General features: G+C 40.5%; 1 protein-coding gene across 11 annotated transcripts in view; it reads left to right on the top strand.

Annotated features, from left to right (window-relative positions):
• The window catches only part of FOXP2 (forkhead box P2), a 402,068-nt gene that overhangs the window by 159,728 nt on the left and 230,012 nt on the right, over positions 1-12,328 (top strand). The window contains exon 1 of one of the 11 annotated variants that reach the window (XM_067469067.1): positions 610-697. The exons of the other annotated variants lie outside the window; for them this stretch is intronic. The gene's annotated coding sequence lies outside the window, so the exon portion shown is untranslated. Of the gene's footprint in view, positions 1-609; positions 698-12,328 lie in introns of those variants that run through there. 11 annotated transcript variants of the gene reach the window in all.

Here is a 12,328-nt window from a genome sequence, read left to right as displayed (position 1 = left end):
TTAAGAATGGCAATTGAGCTCCCCTGCGCGGTGTTGGATACTTGATCCCCATGAGCTCTTCTGCTACCATTAGATTGGAAAAATGGAATCAAATGTAAAATACAATGTCCAGCAACAGTAAAAAGTCAATATTACTGCATTTACTCAAGTTTAATGCACCGCTGAATGTAATGCACATCTCAATTTTGAATGTGTGCATTACAAAAATAATAATAATACTAATCCAAGGTGCAGATATAGTGTGTTGGGGAATAGGCAGCATGCATGAAACCAGTTGGGAAGCCACATCCCTCTATCAGGCCATGGCTGTGGTTCTTCCTTCAAAACCAAGGAGAAGATTTTGAAGGCCTCATGAATGAGGCCAATTGGGAACCGCACTATACTGTGGTCGGGGGGGGGGGGGCTGCAGGAGATCCTGAGGGCCACCTGGGATGCAGGATGTAAGACCAAACTCTGGACCAGAGGGAGGTGGTGAAAGCAATGCACCCTGCTTCTTTGACCAGAGAGGGCTGAATGTCTCACACCCCCTTTGCAGCTAAGTGGCAGGAATGACTGGGTTGCCAACCAGAAGCTCCTCCTCCTTTTCTAGGTGCCACGGAGCCCTGAAGCCATTGCTGCTGCCAAGGATACTCTCTTGCTCTCCTGCCTCCTCATACAACCTCCAGGGCTCAGTGTTCCTCCAGGCCTTATCATGCAGGTGTGTAATTCTAAAATGCCATCAAATCTAATGTGCACTTCAATTTTGGCAATGTAATTTAGCCAAAAAAAGGTGCACATTCGACTCAAGTAAGTATGGTATGTCTATGTAATAAATAGTTGGACAGTAGCCATTTACTCGTATAAGTAGAACAATTTAAAAATATAGGAAAAGAGTGTGAATTGATCCATCTCATTCAATATTGTTGATCCAGTACTGTCCACCTTAACTGGCAGTGGCACTCTTGGGTTTCAGAGAGGGCCCTTTCCACCATTGCCTGGGGAAATGGGTTGAACCCAGGACATAATATCATGTAGCATCTACTGCTGAAAAATCAGATAATTTCATATATTGTTTTAGGAAACAATGTGAGAAGACTGAACAAAGAAATGCACATTTTTGCTAAGAAAGGTGAAACTTCCATTCTCGCGTGTAGTCGCTTCAAGTGGACTTATGGTTACTGTATCATAGAACGTTCTTGATGTTTCAGAGGTTTACCATTGCTTTCCTCTTAGTCTGACCAAATGTGACTTGCTTAGGGTCACACAGGGCATTTTCATTACTGAGCAGAGATTTAAACCCTGATCTTTCAGTCCAAGTCCAGCACTCAAACCACTACATCAGCCTGGCTTTCTGTAATATCTAAGCCAAAAATCAATTGCTAGTTCTAACTATTGTTGAAGGTGTTGTGTGCGTTCAAGTTATTTCTGACCTACGGCTACCCTAAGATGAACCTATCACAGGCCTTTCTTATCAAGAGTGTTTAGCACAAGTGTGTGTGCCTTCTTTGAGGTTGAGACAGAATGACTTGTTGAAAGTCATCCAGTGAGTTTTTATTGCTGATCAGAAATTAGAACTCTGTTCTCAAAAGTCATAGTCTGGAGAACAAGGTAATACTGTAATTTCAGTGTATGTCTGAGAAACAATATGGGATGTTACTCTTCATAGCAAAGATATTTACAGCATCTTCAACTTTAGCAGTAGTAATCAGAAAGCACTGTTTCTTGTTTCAACAGGAGCAGCATTCAGTGATTTGTCAGAAATTTTCAAATAACTTTTTGGTCATTCTGCATATAAGAAGAAGGAATGGAAGACAATCGGGAATGCTGGAATTCAGCAAAATGAGAACTTCGCTTTTCCAGCATAACCAAGGGTCTTCCCATTCCCTTCCATAAATCCCATTCCCCAGCAATGATTTATTGTACCATTCTAGAAGAAGAACTCAAATTTGTCAGGGGGCTGTCTGAAAAGCCCGGGACTCTTTCCAAAGGAATTGACAAAGTGAGCCAATCAGATGACAAAAGAAAAGAAAGCTACTAGAGGCAGTTTGGAATTGGGTGAGGTCTCTAAAGTGACAGACAACTTTCACTGACTGCCAATATGTGGTAAACGCTTTCAAGAGTCCAGCTGAGTCACACACTGTGACAAAAAGCCTGCACATCATTAGTAAGTAATATTTTTCAGATGTATCCACCCATGAGGAAAACATTAAGTTTGAATCAGTTCTTCTATACGAAAGTGTAAAACCTGCCTTCAGCCGATTCAGTGCTTCATTTTCTATTTCTGTCTCCTGCAGTTTTTATCTTAATTTTTTACATTTTGTGCCTGAGAAACACAAGAAGATACAATTATTATTATGTGGAAATGCAACCAGGTTGGAACCCCATTCCTATGGGGAAAAACACTGAGGCTAAATTGTAGACCATGTTCAAGAATATTGATTATTTGCCTGTTATTCATTATGCAGAATTTATTGTAAATCTTCAGAAGGAATGTTAGAACAGAACCTTCGGGTCCTTCTCTAGAACAGGGAGAGTATGCATGTGCAAGTAAACTAAAGTGTGGAGAGAGACTTTTGCTTCTCTATGTGCAAATGTAGTAGAGTTGATTTTAAGGTGTATTTCATTATATACCATGCCATTTTCTCTGTAGTTCATTGGTGCTTTATAAATAGGGACACCTTAGATTACTTGTTGCCTAACTTGTTGCTTTTCTGTCACTTTTTATTTGCTAAAAATAGAAGGGCAATGGCCCCACAGGACAATGACTCCTTCAATTGAGGTTGGAGTTAGCTGCTGTGTGTGCTGCCCTTGCATGGGGTCTGACTTCCCTCGTTTTTTCCTGGCCAAGTGGCACTACTGAGTGAAAGGGCCTGGGTTATGCTGCGCTTGCCTGCCCCCCTCCCTTTCCACCTACCTATCCTTGCTGCCCCAACCTCCTAACTGGGCCATGGAAGCTGCCACAGCTCCATTGGGATACTTCTAGTTGCAGTTGCTGCACCTTGACCTAGAGTCATGCCTCTTCATCTTCCTTTATTGCTGCTTCTTCGTCTCTCCCCTTATAACAAGTAGGTCCAAGTGGAGTCATCTCCATGAAGATGGTGGCGGAAGCGGGTCCGAGTTCTGCCATCACTACCTCCTCATCCTGCAGCTACTCCACTGTGGCTAGTGCTTCTCCTGCAAGGAGAAGTGAGTTTTTTGGCTCAGTGAGAAGTGAGACTCATATGGCACAGCCAATAGTGTGCATCAGGAGGCGAAGGAGCAGGCTGTACACCTCAGTTGCCCCTCCAGCCCCACAGGCAGGACAGGCAATTGGGCAATATTCCTGTATAGAGCCTGCTCTTGCTGTTGTGTATCTTTTGTTCCCGGACAGCCAGTGAGCTCAAGTTCCTTCAGTTCTCCCATACCTGCCCCTACTAGCCTTCCTCCCTTACTGCATGTGCTGCTGCCCTATGCCATTTTTAACAGGGACTTACCAGTCTCATCATGTGTTTGCAATTTTTCTTCATCTTATGGGCAACAGTGGAGGCAGTAGCAAATAATCCATGAATAATCATATTCACAGAAGGTAATGTGGAGGACTTACTGTAGCTGGCTGTACACTATAAAATCAACCCAATTCAATTTTGAAATGAGTGGGGCCTTTTGTTGTTCTGCCTGTCTTAAGGAAATGGAAATGTGACATCTCTTTGAATATGTTAGTTGATCCTCTGTCTTAGAAAATCTGTTATGGGTCTAAGAGTGCAGCTATAATGTCAAATAGTTTTCATTCTTATAGCATTAAAAAAAATAATGAGAGGTCCATTATACAGTTTTAGAAGCTATATGTATTTACTTACTTAACACCTCCTTTACAGTTTAAATAAATAGGATCACTACTTGTATTTTCTGTTATAGTCGTAATGCTAACTGCTTTTTATCCCAGGTTGAATTCATCCTTTTGGTCTGTCTTTTAAATCATTTCAGAGATACAAAATTTGAAAGCAATAAAAATTCAGCACAGTCCTTATAAAAATAACTAAAAGAAGAGTTTCTAAAGAACCAGAAAGCTTAATTTTTTTCAGTGATGTGACACTGCAAATGTAAATTTTGCTTTAGGTCCTCATATTCATGTATGCTGCAGAAGGCAGATGCTATCGTATCTTCTTTGAATGGTGTAGCCCTAGTATTCTTTATTTTTAGACTTGTTATATAGACAGAACACTTGAGGAAGAGGTATGCTTTGAAGCTTCTAAGCCATTTGCTCAATGAATTTTATCTTATCCTCATTTCCTGTCCAATATGTCTATCCCTGTGCACCACCTGCCATGCAGATGCATATAGAGTGTGTAAAAGCGGGTGTTTCTTGCAATATGCTGTAAAAAAGGCAAGCTTACTTGCCAAGGTGTTCTTGTTAGGGCTCGTCTTTATTTGAAAGAAAATGTACTAGTATAGAACATCTACCTTGAACTTATGATGTTTTGCCATTCTTCTCTCTGCTTTATAAAAAGTGATGCCAGTTCTTTGAAATTATGAAATAACAAAGATAATCTTAAGCATGAATGTATAGCTCAAGAAGGCAAGCATTTAAAATAGGTGTTAAGAAGAATAATGCTGGTCTGGACTAAGGGTCCATCTAATCTAGGATGGGAATAGTGGTCTCGAGCCTGGTGTTGGAGTCTTATCGGCTCAGAGTGCTGGGGGAATTCAACGTCCATGCGGAGTCTACCCTATCAGGAGCGGCTCAGGACTTCATGTCTTCCATGGCGACCATGGGGCTGTCCCAGCTAATATTAGGCCCTACTCATTGTGCTGGACACACATTGGATCTGGTTTTCTGATCTGGTTTTTTCCCAGTGAGTTTCCATGGCTAATTGGGATTCAAAACCTGGTTTCCACAGTTGTAATCAATCACCTCATCAGATGAGGCCTGGGAAGCGTCCTATGGTGCTCTACCAGTCCAGTTATAGATGAGCACGCTGTCCATCTCACAACATTGCTGGACTTTTGGCAGAGGCCCCGCCCACAAGTGGAATGGAAGCATCATATGATGCTTCCCTCCCAACACGGGACCCTGCCCATGTTGTGCTGGCTCCAGTGAACACAAACAACACTTCCCACATGTGATAGGGAAGTGTTACCATGAAGGAGAGGTGCATAGGATGATGGATTTGTCCCACAACCCCTCTGTTGCTTTGATGAAGCCAGGTGAAGCTCGTCATAACACTCAAACCATTATACCATGCTGGCTCTAAATACATGCAGCATTTAATCATAAACATTTCCATTAATAGTAAACATGTATGGAATTGTACTGTAAGTGAAAGAATGGAAAATTCAAATAATTCAAATGTATATAATAACATTCAAATGAATAATAACAACTATAATAATATAGACATAGTTAGTGGAACCATAATTAAATGTATTTGCATTATTTTATAGATTGTAATGCTAACTGGGAAAATAATGACAGCTTAGCCTCAGTTTAAAATAGTTGTATTTATTATATTTATACATATTATAAAATGTGTTTCATTCCATGTCTCTAAAAATATGGTTCACTATGCTTTAATTTTGGACTGTTTGAGAGATGCTGCTGTTATGTCTTGCATAAATTAATGCTTATTGTTAGGTATACAACTGGGTTAATGGCTCAGGCATTCTTGAAAATTATATGCCATATGGCAGGTAATTCCCTCACTCTGGATTTCAGGACTTGTATAAAACTGTTCACTTATTATAGGTTCCTTTGTTGTATCACATTAATAGTTTTCAGCCTACAGACTAAGATCAATTGTAGTATCACATTAAATACCTGATATGTCAGTTGTGGGAGAAAGATTCAATTATGCAGTCCCCCCCCCCCCTCATCTCTATCTATATTAGATTCTACAGTGGTGTGAATGCCTTCTGTTATTTAGTTAATTTACTATGACCATGGTGTCATGTGTTTCACTAGATCATAGCTAGAAGTGTTAGTACAATATTAAAAACAAATTTGCTATATTTATTAGATTAATTATCTAAATGACAAATCTTTTAATGTGAAAGAACTCCAAACTATCTCAGATTCAGAACAATATAAGCAAATATTACATTACATAAATCTGCCATTGTGTTCTAAGCATTGTAGAATATTGTCACTATAAGACAACATTGCAATATAACAATAAACCATGATTTCTTATGTACAAGCTGGGTTGAATAACAACCATGCATGCTTTGTGTCTTTTGTGTAAGAAAAAAAATCAGCACGTTCCAGAAGTCACTGATCCTGATTTATTTGTATAAAACATAGTTTGTTCACAAAGCAGGAAACTAATTAGATCCCAGACTAGAACCACAATGGAGTGGGGGTCACCAAAGGTAAGATATGGCAAATGCATATAACAGGAAGATTGGTTCCATCTGATCTTACAACTGTGTTCTGCAGCACAGATGTTATAATTTATACACTTCAATTACGTAATGAAACTTCCAAAGTCGCTCTCATTCTCTGTCTTTCTCTCTCTCTTCTGTCACTCTCTTGCTCTCTCTACTTCAGCAAACCTGTTGAAAAAAAGTGTTTTCTTCAAATATCTTATTGCTGTATGTCTCCCTTGGAATCTAAGTTTTTTTCTGCTGCAATCACAAGCAGAAGCTAAATACAATAGTTAACATTACGTTTATGAAGAGGCCATTGTTTCAAGGGGCAGAACCTGTCTGATTATGGGCGCTATGCAGGTCAGTTCTGGTTAGAACATGGATGGATCACTCAGCAGATACCATGAGATACAGGCTATATTTCAAGTGAAGGAATTGGCAATCGGCTTGTGCAATCCAGTTAAACCTTAATCCATTTCAGTGCCCCAGTTTTTGGTTGTGGTCCCGATCATTTTTTTAGGATCCTCCTGAATTCGGGAGCACAGAAATCCATTTTCGACCCAGGAAGCCAAAATATTTGTTTTCAATCCAGCCCATTGGCAGCAATGGGGGTTCCCCTTCTTGTCATTTTATGCCTCATTTGTCCTTCTGTCTTTGCCTCCTGGGATCCTTTCCCTTCTGTCTTTAGAGAAAACCTGGATTTAAAGAAAGGGCTTAAGAAACCTCACTTCCTGGGATCCTGTTCCTTCTTTCTTTAGAGGAAATCTGGGTTCAAAGAAAAGGCTTAAGAAACCTCATTTAATGGGATCTTTTCCCTTCTGTCTTTAGAGGACACCTGGGTTTAAGGAAAGGGTTTAAGAAACCTCGCTTCCTGGAATCCTTTTTCATCTAGTGGCTGACTCCCTCCCAGCACTCAATGTGTAACCGAAAGAAACTGAAAGCAGACGGTTTTCGACAGCTGCTGTTGCAGCTGGTAAAAAAATTTGCAGTGGAGCCCATGAAGTTACGGGCTGCTGAACAAGCCGAACAAACCATACAAGCTGAAGGCACCTGGCCAAAACGAATCCATGCACAAGTGTAATTGGTAACTCCACCTCTGGTTATTCCATGCCTAAGAAAATCCCATGGAATTTGAGAGGTTGATCATAAGTCAATATACATAAGGTGAACTTATCACAGAGTTTTCTTGTCAAGATTTCTTCAAAGAGAGTTTGCTTTTGCCTTCCTCTGTAAGAAGGTGACACCTAAGTTGAGTAGTGGGCTGACATGGTTGGCAGGGGATTCAGAACCTAGTCTCTAGCACTCAAACCGCTACACCACCCTATCTCTTTGTATTTAAACCCATGCACATAGAATATTTACTTTTCATGAAAAAAGAAGTGAATTCTTTGTACTTGTATCATTACCATAAATGACTAAGTAACTAGCAGCTGTCAAAAACTGTAAGCTGCAATTACAATTTTTTTGGCATTCTTCCATATTTAAGGAGAAACATTTCTACTGATTAGCCACCAGATCTACTATAATTACCACAAAGATTAGAAATAGCATTTATATATTTTGTATTAATTAAAGAGAAGAGTTATTTTTAATAAAAAATCAAACTCAGTGCCCACATGCATCGTTTGACTTAAAATAAAAGAAAAAAGAATTAACAATTTTTTTGTCATAACTTTTTTATTTCTTGCATGCTGCAAATAAAACATAGCAATAGCTCTTGTAATTTCTTGGAATGTAACAAATCCATTGCAAATTAACAGGATGTCCTGAAGTTCAGGCACTCTGGAGTTTCAAGCAAAATTTGGACTATCCCTTGACATAGCCGTGTGGAAAATTGCAGAGAGTATGGGTTTTTGGACTTACTTAGACAAGCCCTCAGAAAATGTGATTTGCCCAGTGAAATTCCATGGGACTTGAACGCTGATCTTCTAGAGGAGGCATGGGCAAACCTTTTTTGCACTGGGGCTGCATTTCGGGCCTGGCCAGGAGGTGCGGGCTAGGAGGGGGTCTGGGAAGGTGTGCTGGGCCATGGAGGAGGTGGGACTGGGGTCTGGGGTGGGCCTGGGAGGGGTGGGACCAGGGCAGGGCAATCCCAGAAGGGGGCAGGGCCAGGGGCAGATCTGATGCTGGGAGAAGGAAGAGGCAATAGCAGGCGAGGTGACTTAGCTTTGGAGTCACTTCGTCTGCCTCCTCTCCCTCGCCCTGTTCTTATGCCAGGAGGAGGGCCTGAAGATGGCACACGCTGACTGAGAGCACTCTAGAAGGCTCCCATCCACCACATACCTTCCTCCCTCCTCTTTTTGGCATAAGGATGTGGTGGGCCACTGTATCCTTATGCCCAGAGGATGGGGGGGGGGGGGGTTGAGGGCCAGACATAAGGGCCCAAAGGGCTGAGTACAGCCCACAGGCTTTAGTTTGCCCATGCCTATCCTAGAATTATACTCAACACTAAAACCACAACACCATGCTGGCCCTCAATATAACATATATCAGTCTTTAAAACACTACCACCTAGGTGTACCCATTGTAGCAGATGAATTGGTTGCTGTTGTGTGCTTCTGACCTATGTTGACCTTAAAACAAACCTATCACAGGGTTTTCTTGACAATATCCCTTAATATAATTAAAACATTGCAAATCTGAACACCTACCCCTTTTTTGCATGGTTGGGGTTTGCATTGCTGAAAAAAGTATAAAAAGTAAATAGGTATAACACTAAAGGATGGTCTGTGAATATTTCTGATTTCCTATTGAAATGAATGGACCTTAAAGGTGCTTAGCTTTGGCTGAACAATTGTCCTTATGCTTTCAATAGACTTACCTACAATAAGTCAGTCTATTGAAATGGTATCTTTCTAGAAATATAGTCTTAGCTTGCTCAGGAACACTACATTTTTATTTAGATGCACAAATAAAATATATCACCCTATAACATGGTTGAATAACTTTTTAAAGAAACAGACTCCTCCTTGTTCCAATTTATTTCCTTTATTGCCAAATAAAAGAAATATACATATACCTTGGGATAGTACAGGTTACTTTATGTGGTTGTTCTTTGTAATACCCTGCAAAAACAGTACAATATAGAAAAAAGTCCATTAAAAGAATTACAAACAGTTTATTTACCAGATCACTTTCTCCCAAATCCCTTTTCTCTATACATATACCAGTATATGTCATAAATAAATATTTTATAGTATTTTAAATAAAGGAGCAAAATGCCAAATAAAAAGGCAAATAATACACTTACATTTTTCAGTATCTTAGAGAGTGTTTTTTTTTTAAAACAAATACTATAAGAATCCTGTTTAGCACTGGGATATAATGTAATGCACATTCAGAGGAAAGCTATTTCTTTTCTTTGGCTACGCTAGAAGCTAAATGTGCAGTCTAAATCTACCATCTTTTTTCTTATGTTAAGGTTTTATCTCCCATTTAATGGGTAAACTTACTCTGAAGTGCAGTTGCTTGTTTAACTTTACTCCTATTCATGCCTTTGATTTTTATTTTATTTTTTTGCAGGTTAGTTAATTCAAAAAAATTGAAGTTAAGAACTTTCAAGGAAAGGCATAGGAGAACCCAATTTAACCTAGAGTGTCTCTTTTATTCTTTCGTTATTCATTTGAAGTGCCCTATCAGCTTGAACTGACCAACTTCAGTCATTTTTAGCCTTTTATTTTTTTTCTCTAATGTAAACTGAAATTCCCTGCTGTTCATGGTATTTCAGTGTTTAGCATCATTTAATGAGCAGGTATCATTAAACTTAAAAGGTCCCTTTCTATATATCTCTGATTAGTTATTGAAAGAACCAAAGAATTCCTTTAATTTATCTTTGCTTCCTTGTTATATTTTGATGTTAGCTCATTTTATGTCTCAGTGTCTTTTTATGAAATAGAACATTATAATTTTGGTGTGAAAGTAGGACAGATCCTTTCAAAAACTGGCATGCAGATAAAAATGTAACAGTGCTGTCTTGTTTACAAAGGATGTGCTCACACAATTCCTTGGTCTTTTTTCCTGTAATATAGCATCACATACATTTTAATGCATATGAAAGTTTATCATTAATATTTTACTTAATGAAAACATTCATTATCTATTTGGGCAGATACCTTTTAACTTCTGACAGGGTACATATATAGTTGCCCTCCAGTTCTCTTTTCTTTGCACATTGAAATCATCATCTGAAATATGTAGATACTTGTTTAATATTAATAATTAATGATTAATGTTAACAACCTCAAATTGGAAGATGCTAATTAATGAAAGATGCCTAAGACTAAGAATACTGAAAATCCATGGAAAATGAAAATAAGTACAGTGCTATAGTCAGTATAGTGAGAGCTAATGAGAAGTATTCAGTCAGTACCCACATTTTGCTCATCCTTCCCGGCACTAAGTACATGATGCAAGGTATAAGGTCTAATCTCCTTTTAGTTGGGAGGGAGGGGACTGGCCAAGTATTTCAGATAAAGTCTAGCTAGACGAGAAACAACATTTCATAGTCTTCATTTTGCAAAGCAGTACTAGTTCTGACCTTACTTGGTTTGAGGAGTGATGGCTGGCAAGCGAAAATGAGTATAGGTTGAATATCCCATACCCAAAATGCTCAGACCCAGAAGTGTTTCAGATTTTGGATTTTGGAACACCTACATTTGAATATACATACACTAGCTGTGCCCTGCCACGCGTTGCTGTGGCCTATAGTAAAACTTATCAAAGTTGAGGTAGATATCTGGACTATTATGAAAGAGAGGTACCTACCTATTCCTTCCCCCTTTTCCTCCCCCTTTCTCTCCTTTCTTCCTTCTCTACCTCTTTCTTTCTTTCCTTCTTTCACTACTTGGTTTCATCCTTCTCTCTTTCCTTCATTCCCTCCCCCTTTCTTTCTTTGCCTTTCTTCCCTCCCTGTTTGCTTCCTTCTTTCACTTTTTATTTCCTTTTATTTCACCACCATCATAACAATAACAATAATGCAATGCATTGCCTCTGGGACCTGACACCTCTCCCATTCCCCCAGGGTCTAATAGGAATAATAGCATAATAATAACAGAAATAACAACCTTTACCCGCCACGCGTTGCTGTGGCCAAACTTCCCTCTATCTCTCCTTCTTTCCCTCCTTCCTTCCTTCTTTCCCTCCCATCTTTCCTTCTCCTCTTCCTTCTCTATCTCTTTCCTTCCTTCCCCCTTTTTCTTTCTCTTCTGGTCTCTTTTCTTCCTTCTCTCTTTCCTTCTTTCCTTCCCTCCCTCTTTCTCTACATCTTCCCCCTTCCTTCCTTCACTCCCTCTTTCCTTCCTTCATTCCCTTTTTCTTTCCTTCTCTCCTTCCTTCATTCCCCCTTTTTCTTTCCCTCCCTCTGTCTCTCATTTCTTCCTTCTCTACCTCTTTCCTTCCTTCCCCCTTTTTTCTCTTCTGCTGTCTCTCTTTTCTTTCTTTCCTTTCATCTTTTCTTTCCTTTCCTTTTCTTCTTCCTTCTTTCTCTAACTTTCCTTCCTTCCCCCTTTTTCTTTACCTCCCTTTCTCTTTCTTCCTTCTCTCCTTCCTTCCTGTCTTTCCTGGATTTTGACAGGGTGGGAAGGGGCGGGGTGGGGTTTGGAGGTGGCGTGAAGTAAAAGAGGTAAGATTGGGGCAGGGGAGTGATGGAGCGTGGGGTTGCGTGTGTGTGTGTGGCGGTGGGGGGAGTGATGGAGCGTGGGGTTGTGTGTGTGTGTGTGCAGCGGCGGGGGGAGTGATGGAGCGTGGGGTTGCGTGTGTGTGCGGCGGTGGGGGGAGTGGGGTTGCGTGTGTGTGCGGCGGCGGGGGGAGTGATGGAGCATGGGGTTGCGTGTGTGTGCGGCGGCGGGGGAGTGATGGAGCGTGGGGTTGCATGTGTGTGCAGCGGCGGGGGGAGTGATGGAGCATGGGGTTGCATGTGTGTGTGCGGCGGTGGCGGGAGTGATGGAGCGTGGGGTTGCGTGTGTGTGCGGCGGCGGGGAGTGGGGTTGCGTGTGTGTAGGCAGCGGCA

The sequence above is a fragment of the Anolis sagrei genome, chromosome 5 (genome assembly GCF_037176765.1).
Source record: "Anolis sagrei isolate rAnoSag1 chromosome 5, rAnoSag1.mat, whole genome shotgun sequence".
Classification (NCBI taxonomy): domain Eukaryota; kingdom Metazoa; phylum Chordata; class Lepidosauria; order Squamata; family Dactyloidae; genus Anolis; species Anolis sagrei.
Note: the sequence above shows the minus strand (reverse complement) of the source record. Positions and strands in the feature narration are given on the sequence as shown.